Source organism: Ricinus communis, chromosome 4 (assembly GCF_019578655.1).
Source record: "Ricinus communis isolate WT05 ecotype wild-type chromosome 4, ASM1957865v1, whole genome shotgun sequence".
Classification (NCBI taxonomy): domain Eukaryota; kingdom Viridiplantae; phylum Streptophyta; class Magnoliopsida; order Malpighiales; family Euphorbiaceae; genus Ricinus; species Ricinus communis.
The window spans coordinates 11,053,226-11,069,558 of record NC_063259.1 but is presented as its reverse complement, the minus strand read 5'-3'; the positions used below and the strand labels follow the sequence as shown (position 1 = coordinate 11,069,558).

The following is a 16,333-nucleotide window of genomic DNA, read 5'->3' as shown; positions in this document are numbered from 1 at the left end:
ATTAACCTATTCATGGTCAGCAGAAGCAATAGATGAAGTAGAGAGGCTAGCAAACATACCTCTCGCATTACAATTTGCAACGTACTGCGGGCCACCACAAAACTCGCAGCTTATTTGGGCTGCTTGAACTGGCATCTGAAGCTGGTCTAATTTCTTTGTCAGAAGCTCCACTTGAGCTGCCGAGGCTGCCGTGGAGTCTAACTGGTTGACCATTCCCTATTTGACCGACCGACAGACTCCTAGAGGATTGCCACTGGTAGTTGTTCATAGCCATCTCCTCTATCAGGTTTTCTGGCTGCTCCGGTGTCTTGCTGTTCAAATCTCCACCTGCTACAGTGTCCACCATTTGCCTAGTAGCAAGGTTCAAACCACTGTAAAAGGTCTAAACCTGCATCCATATTGGTAGACCGTGGTGTGGAGAGCATCTCAACAAGTTCTTGTACCTCTCGCAGGCGTCGTACATGCTCTCGTCGTCCATCTGCACAAAAGAAGAAATGTCATTTCTCAATTTAGCAATTTTAGTTGGAGAAAAATACTTGTAAAGAAATTTTTCAGCCAAGGATTTCTAGGTTGTAATAGTGTTCGGTGGAAGGGACTGCAGCCATCTCTTTGCTCTATCCCTTAAACAAAATGGAAATAATCTCAGCCGGATGGCATCATCAATAGTTCCATTTATCTTGAACGTGTCGCATATCTCCAAAAAGTTGGCTATATGGGCATTGGGATCCTCGCTTGGCAGCCCTCCAAACTGTACACTTTGTTGTACCATCTGGATCACATTTGGCTTTATTTCAAAGTTGTTATCTGCCACCGCCGATCTGAGTATACTCATTTGTGTCCCATCCAATGATGGTCTAGTAAACTCGTACATCATTCTGTTGGCGTCCACCGCGGCATTTCCATTGTGATTCTCCATCCCTTTTGGTCTATCAACAAGTAGCTCAACCTCAATCTCCTCCTCTTCTGATTGCAAAAGCTTCCTTAAAAGTTTGAGGGATCATTCTGGATCAGACAGAGGCTCTATAAGATTAGAGCTAGAGCTCCTGGTCATAAACTACCTAAGAATGGAATGTAGCAACCAAAGAACAAAAGTAGTTAAAACAATAAAAGAATAAAATAAAGCAAAATAAAGACAGAAAAATCAATATGGCTAAATTAACAAAAACAAAAATTCACTGTAGTTCACACAAAAAGATCCTCGGCTACGGCGCCAAAAACTTGATATGCTATTTGTGTAGCTAAAATCTAACGCAGTGAACCTATCGATGCAGACTAGCACAAATGGTGAGTATCAAGGTCGTATTCTCGAGAAAGGGTGATCCTAGACCTACTGCAGTGTCTTATGTTATCTAACCTAAACAAAATCGATGAAGTATTATGCTATGATTAAATATGAACAAACAATTAATTAAGTGTCAAATAATCTGAAAGGATTTAGGAAAACTCTCGAAGAAAAAAGCAAACCCTAGGGGACCTAAGCTAGTTGGATTTTAGTGAAGATAGAGATTATATTGATTACCAATTGCAATTACCCGTGGATGAATTCTTAACTGAATTCGGTCTTGATGTAGATGATTCTATGCATGTTTATTGACTGTTTATCAATCGTTTATTTGTGTATTTGAGTCATATTTATTCCTGTTTGATCGCACTTTGGTTTGTTTATGAGTTTTTTAGGTTCTCAGACTCTTTGATGACAAATTGATTGATTTACGGGCAGAAACCAAGCTATTTGGATGATTTACACATATTAGAGGTTTGTCGAAGTCGATTCCTTGTTGGTGCGCATTTCGAGAGACCAATGTCATTTCAAAGGATTGATTTTGGGAGATTCAAGTAAAAATTAAAGGTTATAGACAATTGATCGAGACATCCGAGATCCATACTTGAGGCTGGTTTCAGAGTTGGCTTGCAACATTCCCATTCCGATTCGAGAGAAGAGGGGTTACATGTTCCATTTCCTTTTCTGTTGTTTATTTCCTTTTGTATTTGTTTCTTTCATTATGAGTAGCTAGGGCTGCCGAACCCATTGGGGTTCACCTTTGTTGATGCAGCAAGGTCGCGACCTGACATCACGAGCCACTGCCAGACCATGACCTCACATGCGAGAAGAAAGGAGACAACCAGTCCACTCCACGGGATGGACGCGATGCACCCATAATCATCGCAGCCTGGTCACGACCCATCTCATTGCAGTTAAAGGCAACAGCTCGAGCCCTATGTTTGGTGCCGCACTTTCTCCAGCCTCTTCATCAACTCACAACTGCGAACAAAAAAATTTCCAGCTCAAATCTTCGGCATTCATTGAAATTGCATAAAACCTTGATTGAATTTACTATTCATTAGTCGGGGATTTTGTAACCAACAACGAAATACCCTAACTAATTTGAAATCTAGGTTTTCAATTGCTTGATTTTTGGAGGAAAGTCAGGAACAATCTGCTGGATTTTTTATGCTCGATTCAACCAGACGTTAACCAAACTCGCTCTAGAGAATCTAAATACTTGGATGAAGTCACAAGGGTTTTCGAGCCCTCCTCCTCCTCTTTAATGAGATTTTATGAGTACCTCTCCCCTTTTACTTATGTTTATATTTTGCTTTTGCATTGTGGACACTGCAACATTTAAGTGTGGGGGAGGGTATTAGTGTATTAGTTTTTATTTGGTGTTGCTAAAAAGAATAAATAAAAAAAATTGAACATTCCAAGCCAATTTATGAAGCAAGTAATTTCAAAAGAAAAATGTTTTTCTATAGTTCTTGTCATGTGTTGATGGACACTAGATTGAATAATTCGGTAATAATGTGTAAATCCTTTCTTGGCAATGGGTTATGGCTAGAATTATCTTTCGGGCCCTGACTCGACTAATGCATGTATCTTGAGTAACTTGTGAGGAATTTGAGCCATATAGACTGACATATCTGAATCATTCTCTGTTTTTCATGTTTTCCTCTTATGTAGTATGATTCTTGGACTTGCCTTGGTTCTATTCGAGACTTTGTGACACGTATGTAGGGGGATGACTGAAGATTCCTTTAGGTAGTTAGAGCCTCAAATTTTAGGATTAGGATTATTCGCTCATTTTTCTTTTTATTTTACATTCCCCTCTAGGTTGAACCATGTTGAGCTTTAATCCCATTTCTTGACGCCCTACATTACATGCCTTAGAGCCCTTTTGTAGGTTTTTTTTTGGATTTTGCGGAGTATGCTACTACAGTATATGCTTTATATGTCAATATGGAGATTGTGATACGAAAGAAAAGTTGCAAAGTTTGTTACTCGAATAAAGTGTTAGTTTATTTTCAAAAAGAAAAAAGTGAAAAGTTCGGGAAAGAAGCACATCATTTCCCGATATAAAAAAAAAGAAAGAAAAAAAAAGAAAAGAAGTAAGTGAAAAAGTTCGAGAAAGAAGCACATAATTTCCCGATAAAAGAAAAGAAGAAAAAAAAAAGAGAATGAACCTTACATTTGGAAATAGTTGTGTTAGTCGGAGTAGGTTTTATTTTCTTTTATTAGGATTTGAGCACCACATCCCAAATAACGTTGTCTTACCCTATTTTAACCAAGCCTACCCTATTACAAGGAACTCATGACCCCTATGTTTATGCCACCCCAAAAGAAGTGGAGAAAGACCAGAGGCAAGTCTAAAGAGGAAGACTACAAAAGTGTCGACGCGAAATAGATTGAGTGATGATGCTGGTACCTTTTTAAACACATGAGAGACTCAATTTATTTCCTTCTACAAAACTAAAGTGAGAAGCTACATGCATATCACTGAGTTAGGGGAAGGAAGGGGTAAGATTAGTTGGCCATTGAAGGGTGTTATCGACTTACTATTTTATTCCATGTTCATTGATTTGTGACATTAACATAGTTCCTAAAATGATTTTAAGTTTTCAAAATTGTTACTTGATTGAATTTATTGGTTTGGATGTTCATTATTCAGCTTTGTAGGTATGCCATTCTGAAAACCTTCATGAGACCTTGCTCGTCCACTAGGGTTACCTAGGGGTTTAAAGGGCTTGTTGCACATGCTAAGTGCAACCGTGATTCCTACGACAGTGAGTTAGGATTTTATTGCTTTATTAGTATAGTTTTTCTTATTTTTGTTTTGTTTCCTCGAGGATGAGTAAAGGTTAAGTATGGGGGAATTTGATAGCGCAATAATATATGCATTTTATATGCTATATATATACGTTGTTCTTCATGTTATCTTCGCATTTCTAATCTTTTAGAGCTACTATTCGTTATTTTTAATATTTCTCTCCTGGGGTTCATTTTGTTTTGTTTTTGTAGGAATTGGCTCGAGCTGCTAGGCGTTGGCGAGGATGTTTGTAGAGTCGTTCATGGTCAAGCACAATATCAAAGAGATACTCATGCCTAGGAGGATTTTATATCGCGAAACGGGCAAGAGAAGCTATCCCGCGACCACTCCGTGACTTGGCTTTCAAGGCTAATGATAAAGTAAAGAAACAGTCCACTCTACCCCTTGCCCGCGGCCTACAATGCCACGCTGCAGCTTGCAAAACTGCATTTTGGACAGTTGTCTAGTTGATCTTTTAGGGTGAAAACCTAGCCAAACTCCTAGATACCCTATGATATAAATAGATTGTAAAGAACCTGAAAAAGGGCAGCCCCTTTTCTCCTTTTCTCTTTAGCTTTGTTTTTCCTTCTCTATTATGTCACTTTTCTTTATGCTTTGAAAATTTATTAAAGTCATCATTCATCTATCAATCCAAGTATTTTCCTTTTCCTTTTTAAGTTGTTATTAATTATGTTCTCTTTTATAATCTATTTTGTTTGTTTAACTATCATGAGTGAGTAGTTTTCTAATCTAGGGTTAAGTGAGCCCTAGCCATGATTGATGCATGATTTCTTCCTTTAATTCTCCAAATTAATTATTTAATTGCTCTTTATCACAGTGGGAGTTGGGTTTTGACAGATTTGATTATTTCAATTAAGGACATGAAATTCTCCATATGAGTAGGTAGAATGGATTGTTAGGAAGTCAGGGTATTGAGTTTAATGTCTTTAATTTGCATGATTCCACGGGAGCAGGTTTTGATTGCATATTAGGGAAGCCATTGATACTCAGGAGAGATCTATGGTATTTCATAGGGTTACCTTTCCTTGTGAACATTTATTTAATTAGTTTGGGGTAGGAACTTATCTTTGCATTAATTATGCTAGTGGGGATACTTAACTCTAGGTGCTTTTTTATCCTTGAATTTATTCTCATTATTATTATTTGCATTATAGATTAATTCATCCTCAATCGTTGATTTGGTTACTTACTTAGCATTAATTATAGTCAAGATTAGCTAGTTTTTACTACTTCAGTCTCTAGAGATTCGACCCTTGCTTGCCCGACTACATAGTTAGGAGGTCTAGTTAGGTTATTTTGGATAGGCAGGCGACAGCCTTGTCAATAGTTCTAAATCACGCTTAATGATAATCTGTAATAATCTGATATGAAGAGATTCCATTAAGTTAGTGCAGGTTTAGGAACTCGGTGAGCGAGAGAGAGGAACCGTGTTCGATTCGGGATTTAGGCACGGGTAAGCAAGATTGGTAAATTATAAAATCAACCTTCGAATTCCATCACTTAAGTCCCCTTTGAGTTTGTTTCTCTTGTTGCGATTGTCTTTCGATTGTTAGTTGTTGTTCATTTATTTATTTGCATTCATAGTCATTAGTTAATTAATTTAGACTTCTCACACCTTATCTCATACTAGATAACATAGCGAACAGTAGTAACTTTAGGTTCACCCAATCTCCAAGGATACGACCTTGATACTCACTAGTGCTAGGCCGCATCGATAGGTTCACTGCCCTAGGTGTAGGTTGCATCAGTAGCCCATCAAGTTTTTGGCATCGTTGCCAGGGACCCGTAATGGTTAACTAAAGTGAATTGTTTTTGTGGTACTTTAGTCATTATTTGTTTATTTATTTATTATTTATTCTTTATTTTATTATTTTTGTTGATTGGTGGCTGTTTGGATTGTCGTTTTCAGGTAGTTTATTGATGTGTGCTACTTGTGTTAGCTACAATCTAAGGCAGTGTACCTATCGATGCAGTCTAGCACTAATGGCGAGTATCAAGGTCGTATTCCTCGGGAAAGTGAAAGCCCAGAGTTACTCCTTTGTTCTTTGTTATATTAACCTAAAATAAATGATGGATAATTTCTAAACTAACTAATAGCTACAAGCTAAGTTCTAAGGGAGATGCAAGAGTAATTGATAACTAAAATAACCAAGACAAGAAAGCAAACCCAAAGGGAACCTAAACTAGTTAGCAATCAAACAAATGATAAAGGATTGGTGAGTTTAATTATGCTACCCGTGGACGAATTCTTAACCGAATTTGGTTTCTCTCTCGAGATAACTGAATTCCTAAATTTAATAACCTAAAGTTGGAATCTCTTCCTAAAGATTGATTCTTAAATTAGCATTAAGCTTTAATCCGCCTCTATTAAGCTTTGTTATTTCTTAATCCGGCTAGTTAATTATCCTTATCTCTAAGCGATTATTAACCAGTTCTTGCTATTCAAAATTCCAATTGCCAAATGGACTTCTCAATCACACAAAGCAATCTAAACACACAATTCACAACGTCTCATGAATAATGCATTATCTTATTAATACTGAAAGCAAGAAGAATACAAAACTAACCCAAACAATCCAACAATATAATACTAAGCCAACATAGTAAAGAATCCCAATGGATTTAATCAATCTAGCTAATGATGTTCATTATCAAAATCCACTAGAATTCAATTACAACAATGAGTAAAGGTAGAGAACCCCAATTACACCCTTGGATGAGAGTAAATAGCCCCAATTCCTCTTGCTCAAATTGAATCAATTCTTGTTCCTCTTGCTCGATTTGAAAACCAATCAACGAACCTCGCCCAATCTTCAATCTTTGAAGGGAATCCGATTGAAACCTTGATCCAAGTCTCCTTTTCCCTTGGTTCCATCTCAGAAAACCCTTACAGAGAGAAATATTAGGGTTTGGGACGTTCTCCCCCGCTCTCCTCTTTCTTTCCTCTCTTCTTTCTTTTAATTAATTCCCCCTTCGCCTGTACGGCCGTGTTGATCCGTGTTCAACCACAGTGGTGTTATATTCTCTCTCGTGGCGTGCTCACAAAACTTCTTCTTTTTAGATGTCTAATGCACCCAAAATGGCAGTGTTGGGAACACGGCCAGTGTTGCAATCAACATGGCCCTGTTCAGCTTCCTCATGTGCATACTTAGCTTGTTTCGGCAGCTTTGACATCCAATTATGCTCCAATTCTTCCATTTATCATTCTTTGACTTCTTTTGAACCTAATGCAAACAAACAAATGCATAAGGTGAGTGTTGGGACCAATTCACATCCAAATGTCCATAAAATCAATCTTAAAAACCCCATTTAGATGTGTGTATTTTACGCACATCAAATAACCCCACACTTAGCTCATTGTTTGTCCTCAAGCAATCAAAAGTAAAATAAGGAAAATAAACCACTAAGGAACAACACTTAACAGCGGACAAACTGAAACTCCTGCACATATCCTTAACAAGCGTAAGTCAAACAAAAAGAAATGAAGCAATCAATTCAAGTATCACAACCAAGATGCAAATAATTCGCAAAACACTGTCTCAACAAAATTATTCAGAACCAACTCCTCACCAGATTCACTCTAAATCACTCAAAGTGTTTAAAAGGTAGTGTTTAATCGCTCAATGCATCAACTACTGCCTTACTTACTATATGCTTTCTCTTAAATCCTACTCCTACCACTTATAGAGAGTCAACAACCATGTCAAGAGGTCTTTATAAGGGTTGTAATGGGGATTAGGTAGGGGTAGGTAAATTTGATAAGAGTTGAACCTATGGTATTCTGCAATGAGAGAAATGACCTCACACAAGCCACAATAATTACAAGGGATAAACAATCAACAGTAGTCCAAGGTGGGAAATAAGAATCAAGTCAAAATGTGAACTCCCAAAAGCAATTAAACAATTAGCTCACTTACTTTCTTTCTTTTCATCACCCTTCCCTCGATTCTTCTTTTTTTTTTTTCTCTTTTTTTTCATAAGGGAAGAACATTTACATAATAGAGTGAATTTCTTTTGGATTGAAGAAAGCTGCTACAAGATTCTACACTATTCCCAAGATAAAAATTCCCAATAAAAACAACTCATATGCAAAATCATAACCCAAAGCAGAATAAAACTAAGTGGTAATAGAATATGATAAAAAGAAATTGTGAAAGAAGGAGTTATCTACAGATTCAATAAACGAATGAAGGCTATTTGGCTAGAATGAAAAACCTAAGTGCCTCTATCATACCAAAGTGTTAAACTCTTCCTGTGGCCCTCATAAGCATTACCGAGCAAGTTCTAAAAGTAAAGACAGTACCTAGCACTCTCAAATAAGAAATAAATACAAGCACATAAAGTGTATGCTTACAATTTAGGCTCAATTTCTCATAAGTATGCTTTTGAGTAGGTTCCAAACAAAAATCATCAAAACAATATTAAATAAACCAAAGCAACTTAGTGCAAAACTCAAACTAATTATCTTACATTCTTTTGAAAAACTCAACACTATCGGTTTTACCCGATCACATGGACATAAACAGGATTTCAAAAGAAAGTCAACAGTAAGAGCATCGAAACAAAGTGAAAAAATTTCAAAATTTTACAAAAAAAAAGCATAAAGAATAAACAAATAACTGAGATGGGATAAATATCACCCACTCCACACTTGAAGGACACACTGTCCCCAATGTACAAAATATATAAGAAATGAAAAAGGAAAAAGAACTAATACTGCCCTGACTATGGCTCCGGAGTGAAAAGAGGTGCATCATCAGGGATATTAGGGCGTTGGCTAGTCTGTGGTGGAGGAGTGGCTGCAAATAATAAAATAAAGACTTAAAATCGAAACTGAAACAAAAATTAAATAAAATATGAAAACTAAAACTAATAAAATCTTTCAAAACAAAAGGTTAAAATATTAGAGATTAAAGATAAAAATTGGGGTGCCTCCCAAAAGCGCTTCTTTTTTATGTGATGAGTCTTCTTAGCTAGACTCATGGTGAAAAGCAAACGGGCGTGATCGACGACCATCCATCCTTCTTCCAAGCAAATGGCTTCAAGTATCCGCTTAGAGGGATAATCATCAATTTTCTCTTCCCGACTATCAAGCAAGTTGCCAGTATGATGGGCAAAACTCGCTCCTCGTATAATTGCACGTAGTCATGATGCTCTAGGGACTCTTCCAATTTGAAAGCTGAAGTTTCACCAATTGGAAGGATTGACGGTTGGGCAATTTCTTCAGGAACATCAATGGTTTTCTCTAGTCCTTGGCTTGGTTCACTTGCTAAAAGAAACTCGAGCTCCTCTAAGACTTCTTCATTGGATACCTCGTGCTCATCTTCCATCATCGAAGGGACTTATGGAAAATCCACCAAAAATTCCTCTAACTGCAACTCACCATCATCAACGTTACGTTCCTGTTGGTAGTCTTTCAAAGGGATCATGTTTGCCTCTTCCTTTTCTGGTTCTATCTCCATGTTCAAAGAGTCGTCCTGCACATAAGCATCATCGTCAAACATAATAGATAAACTAGAAAAATTCTCACCTGAACGCAAAGTGACGGCGCTCAAGTGTTCCTCGGATTCAATAACGTTTGATGGAGTTCCCAAATGCTCTTCAGCTAGTAACTTGAAGATTAAGCCTACATGATGCTCTATGTTCTTAATTGAGGCTTGTTGATCTTCAAGTATCCTCTCTGTTTATTGGAATCTATCCTCAAGACTTGCAATAAACCTCATCATCAACTCCTCTAACACTAACTCTTCACCTTGAGTTGATGGTGCAAGATTACGCTGCTGAAATTCTGGTGGTTCTTGGCCATCTAAGCTCCATCCAAATGGTGAATGAGTGCTCAACTCTTGATTGTAGGTGCTTCTATACGAGTCATTTGGCCAACTTCCCGTATAATTTACCTGTTCATAATTATAAGAACAATGAGCAATGATGTGCATAGTTTTACACATATTTGCTTGCATATTATTGCATATGTTCTTAGCAATGATTATGCTTTTATTCCCAGATCACCCGTGTTTTTTCTTCTTTTGCATTTTAGGAGCATTTATAGGACCGTCATCGGTGTTTAAGCAATTATAGATCAATACGTGCGGAAACGGACGAGAATTCATCAAGATCGGACAAGAGCCCGCATTGCACACATTGAGCACTGCCTGAGTCAAGGCCGTGCTGACCATCACCGCTTGGACTCTGGCCGTGACCAACCATCGAAACTTGGTCTTCAAAATAATGGTTTGGCACGGTTTTTAAGGCCACCACGGCCTCCACCATGGGCCATGGTGGCCCCCACCGGCGGGGGCACGGCCATGGTAAAAACCTACTTGGTGAGATCAACAATTTCGCCGTAGGACTCGAAGCCGTCAGCGGCCCTTACGACCCTGACCGAGTCGTCTTTGAAACAAAATATATAAGGAAAAATGAATCTTTTAGGGTTAGAAAGAGGGGGAAGGAGTGACATAGAGCCCTGGCGGCCTTCGGTTCGCACGGTGTGAGTCACGAGAGAAAGTTGCAGGGAGGAAGAATCCGGAATAAGGTTCCGAGTGCACTGTGATGATGCGTGAATTCAAGAGGCAATTTGGGAGATTAATCAAAGTGTAGATCCAGATTTGGAGCTCTTCATCCAATTCGAGAAAAAAGGGAGTACATGTTTTATTTTCATTATTCTTTCATTGTAATTGATTTCCTAGATTGTTTTAAACATGAACATGTTTAGCTAGACTGATTAAATCCATTGGAATTTCTTTACTATGTTGGCTTAATATTATATTTTTGGATTGTTTGAGTTGGTTTTGTATTCTTCTTGCTTTCAGTATTAATAAGATAGCATTATTCATGAGACGTCGTGAATTATGGTGTTTAGATTGCTTTGTGTGATTGAGAAGTCCATTTGGCAATTGGAATTTTAAATAGCAAGAACTGGTTAATAATCACTTAGAGATAAGGATAATTAACTAGCCGGATTAAGAATTAACAAAGCTTAATAGAGGCCGATTAAAGCTTAATGCTAATTTAAGAAGCAATCGTTAGGAAGAGATTCCAACTTTAGGTTATTAGGTTTAGGAATTCGGTTATCTCGAGAGAGAAACCGAATTCAGTTAAGAATTCGTCCACAGGTAGCATAATTGGATTCATTAATCCTTTATCTTTTGTTTAATTACCAACTAGTTTAGGTTCCCTTTGGGTTTGCTTTCTTGTCTTGGTTATTTCATTTATCCATTCATTCTTGCATCTCCCTTAGAACTTAGCTTGTAGCTATTAGTTAGTTTAGAAATTATTCATCATTCATCTTAGGTTAATATAATAAAGAACAAAGAAGTAACTTTGGGCTTTCAGTTTTCCGAGGAATACGACCTTGATACTCACCATTAGTGCTAGACTGCATCGATAGGTACACTGCTTTAGATTGTAGCTAACACAAGTAGCACACATCAAGTTTTTGGCGCCGTTGCCAGGGAATGTTTGAAAACTAGAGTGAAATTTGCTATTTGTTAATTTAGCCATTTTATTTTATTTTATTTTTTTTTGTTTGTATATATTTATTTAGTTAAGTTTATGATTCAGGTAGTGAATGATAAGGAGGTTCAATGTTAAATTCAAACTCTTTGTATGATGCGTTGGAAAATGGGATTAGGAACCAAGAGAGTGCTAAAAATTGGGATACCCATGCATCTTTAGAAGCTCGAGTGGAATCGTTTTGCAGGGCTACCGATCAACTCTCCCCTCCTATCCTTTCATCTCAAGTTTTTTGTGAATTTTGTTGTGGTTTACATTTGAGTAATGATTGTTCATTGTATAGTGATGTTGCTCATTGTTCTTATAACTATGAATAGGTGAATTATACAGGAAATTGGCCAAATGACTCGTATAGAAGCACCTACAATCAAGAGTGGAGCACTCATTCACCCTTTGGATGGAGCTTAGATGGCCCAGAACCACCAGAATCTCAACAACCACATCAGCAGCCTAATCTTGCACCTTCAACTCAAGATGAAGAGTTAGTGTCGGAGGAGCTGATGATGAGGTTCATTACATGTCTTGATGATAGATTCCAACAAACAGAGAGGGTACTTGAAAGTCAACAAGCCTCCATTAAGAACATAGAGCATCAAGTGAAGCGATCTTCAAGTTACTAGGCCGAAGAGCAATTGGGAACTCCATCAAAGCTCTGAATCAGGAACACTTGGCGCGCAAAATCACTGCGTTCGAGTTAGAATTTTTCGGTTTATCTACTATGTTTGACGATGATGCTTCTGTGCAGGATGATTTCTTAAACATGGAGATGGAACCAGAAAAGGAAGAGGCGAACATGATTCCTTTGAGAGACTATCAATAAGAACATACAGTTGATGATGCTGAGTTGCAGTTAGAGGAATTTTTGGTGGATTTTCCACTAGTCCCTTCGATGATGGAAGATGAGCACGAGTTATCCAATGAAGAAGTCTTGGAGGAGCTTGAGTTTCTTCTAGCAAGTGAACCAAGCCAAGGACTAGAGAAAACCATCGACGTTCCTGAAGAAATTGCCTAACCGTCGATCCTTCCAATTGGTGAAACTTCAGCTTTCAAATTGGAAGAGCCCCTAGAGCATCATGAGTATGTGCAATTATACAAGGAGCGAGTTTTGCCCATCATACTAGCAGCTTGCTTGATAGTCGGGAAGAGGAAATTAACGATTATCCCTCTAAGCGGATACTTAAAGCCATTTGCTTGGAAGAAGGATGGATGGTCGTCGATCACGCCCATTTGCCTTTCACTATGAGTCCAGCTAAGAAGACTCATCACATAAAAAATAAGAGCTTTTGGTAGGCACCCCAATTTTTATCTTTAATTTCTAATATTTTAACCTTTTGTTTTAAAACATTTTATTAGTTTTAGTTTTCATATTTTATTTAATTTTTGTTTCAATTTTGATTTTATTTCTTTATTTTATTATTTTTAGATTCTACCGAGGAGGCATTGAATTTCCACAAAATCAGCCTCGATGGATGATCAGGGCAATCCCCTAGATCCTTTTATTTTTCTGCATTTATTTACTTTATTTTTCATACATATCATGCACTTGGATTGTATTGCCTTTGTTCTCTTAGTTGAGCATCCCATGTGGGGTATCCACAACATTTTACACTGAGGATAGTGTGTTTTTCAAGTGTGGGTGGTTGTGGGTAAACCTTATAATCCTACTCTCTCATATGATTCTTAGATATATCTGAAATTGCTATCACTAGGTGTTGTGTATTGTTAGGATGTTAGAACACTATGTTTTTATGCACTTGAGTATGCTATTTTTGAGCTGATTGATGACTTGATTTATAGAATTGTAGTTACTTTTCTTTGTTATTCATTGTCCTTGGAAAACAATTGATGGTGTTTTACACATCAACCTGCTAGGTTAAACTGGTGTTTTTTGATTGTTTTTTCGAATTGTCGAATTTTAACTTAGAACGTTGATAATGTCATATGCATGTGTTTCTTAAGTAATGATTCAATTAATGATGTTGTGAACCAATTGCACCTAATACCACACCTCAAAGTGAGATTTTGAGCCTGTTGAGCATTCATTATATTTATGCTCTTTATATTTCTTGTTTGAGTGTGCATTGTACTTGACTTTACTTCTAGAACTTGCTTTGTAATGCATGTTGAAGTTACATGAATATTATGAATACCATGAGATGATTTGGGCGATTTAGGATTCACCACATTTGACCAAAAGCCTATCACCTTATGTTTCCATTAGTTAGCCAGTTTTGAGCCTTAACCTTTTCTTCATAATCTATACCTATACACTTCAATTATACAATTATTTACATTTATCTTTCCTTTACCCTTATGCTGGAATTTCTTTCTGTGATTTTTTCAACTTTATGTGGGATTAAAATGCCAGTTGCTATGTTGGTAAATTCACTAAATCTCTTTTATATTTTAAATGCTCCCTTTGATCCAATTTGTATTTGTTATTCTTTATGTTTATTCGAGTTGTATGCAGCGGTCGCTAATAAGGTGCTAGTTCATTATTAAAAAAAAAGAAAAAAAAAAGAAAAGAAAAAAAGAAAAAAAAGAAGAAGAAGAAAAGAAAAAAAAATATATAATAAACAAAATTCTTTAATTATTTATCTCTTTATCAGATTTAGAGCATTTGCGAGCATTATTCTATGAAGTAGGGATCTTAGTGAATAATTCTTTTTGTATTTTAGGCATTTAATCCTTTGAGCATATATTGTTGTTTATCTTGCAATTCCGGCATTTTCACGCCATCCAAATCTTCGTACCTTTACCTTAGCCCCATTACAACCTCGGTAAAGACCTTTTGATTTTGGTATTTACTTATTCACAGTAGCGAAGATATGATTTCTAAGCAAGCCTATGGTGAGCGGGTTTTGTGCATTTGCTTTGAGGGACTTTTTTTTCTTCACCTTATATACACTTTGAGTGACTTGAGTGATCCCGGTAGGCACTGGTTCGTGATGTTTGTAGTGAGTTGTCATTTAAGTTATTCATGCATTAATATTATTTCCATTCTCTGTTAATGATTTGCAATTTGATTTATAATTGAGTATCCTTTGAGATGTGTCGGATACTATCTGTTGTGGACTAGGGGCATAAACTGTAAGGAATTGGTAACTGCAGTTTTATGAGGTGAGTTGTTAATTGCTTGAGGACAAGCAATAGCTTAAGCGTGGGGTAATTTGATGTGCATAGTTTTACACATATTTGCTTGCATATTACTGCGTATGTTCTTAGCAATTATTATGCTTTTATTCTCAGATCACCCGTGTTTTGTCTTCTTTTGCATTTCAAGAGCATTTATAGGACCGTCATCGGTGTTTAAGCAATTATAGATCAATACGTGTGGAAACGGACGAGAATTCATCAAGATCGGACAAGAGCCCGCGTTGCACACATTGAGCACGGCCTGAGTCAAGGCTGTGCTGACCATCACGGCCTGGACTCTCGCCGTGACCAACCATCGAAACTTGGTCTGCAAAATAATGGTTTGGGCATGATTTCTGAGGCCACCACGGGCCATGGTGGCCAGCATCGGTGGGGGCACAGCCATGGTGAAAACCTACTTGGTGAGATCCACGGTTTGGCTGACTAGACTCGGCCGTCTTGGCGGCCACGGCCTTGACCCGCGATTGTCTTTGAAACAAAATATATAAGGAAAATGAATTTTTTAGGGTTAGAAAGAGGGGGAAGGAGTGACATAGAGCCCTCGCGGCTGGTTCGGTTTCTGCATAGTATTGAGTGCGAAAGAGAGTTGCAGGGAGGAAGAATCCCGGAATCGCAAGGTTCCGAGTGCAAAACAATAGTGGATCAATTCAAGAGGCAATTTAGGAGATTAATCAAAGTGTAGATCCAGATTTGGAGCTCTTCATCCAATTCGAGAGAAAAGGGTGTATATGTTTTATTTTCATTATTCTTTCATTGTAATTGATTTCCTAGATTGTTTTAAACATGAACATGTTTAGCTAGACTGATTAAATCCATTGGGATTTCTTTACTATGTTGGCTTAATATTATATTGTTGGATTGTTTGAGTTGGTTTTGTATTCTTCTTGCTTTCAGTATTAATAAGATAACATTATTCATGAGACGTTGTGAATTGTGGTGTTTAGATTGCTTTGTGTGATTGAGAAGTCCATTTGGCAATCGAAATTTTGAATAGCAAGAACTGGTTAATAATCACTTAGAGATAAGGATAATTAACTAGCTGGATTAAGAATTAACAAAGCTTAATAGAGGCGGATTAAAGCTTAATGCTAATTTAAGAATCAATCGTTAGGAAGAGATTCCAACTTTAGGTTATTAGGTTTAGGAATTCGGTTATCTCAAGAGAGAAACCGAATTCAGTTAAGAATTCATCCACGGGTAGCATAATTGGATTCATCAATCCTTTATCTTTTGTTTGATTACCAACTAGTTTAGGTTCCCTTTGGGTTTGCTTTCTTGTCTTGGCTATTTCATTTATCCATTCATTTCTGCATCTCCCTTAGAACTTAGCTTGTCACTATTAGTTAGTTTAGAAATTATTCATCACTCATCTTAGGTTAATATAACAAAGAATAAAGAAGTAACTCTGGGCTTTCACTTTCTCGAGGAATACGACCTTGATACTCGCCATTAATGCTAGACGGCATCGATAGGTACACTGTCTTAGATTGTAGCTAACACAAGTAGCACATATCAAGTAACATCACTATATAATGGACAATCATTACTCAAATGTAAACCAC

At 37.2% G+C, this 16,333-nt stretch overlaps 1 non-coding gene across 1 annotated transcript; it reads left to right on the top strand.

Moving 5' to 3' along the window:
• Positions 1 to 404: 404 nt before the first annotated feature.
• LOC112534811 lies at positions 405 to 511 on the top strand. Its single transcript, XR_003079058.1, has one exon. It is a non-coding gene; the product is annotated as a small nucleolar RNA R71 (small nucleolar RNA).
• Positions 512 to 16,333: the final 15,822 nt, after the last annotated feature.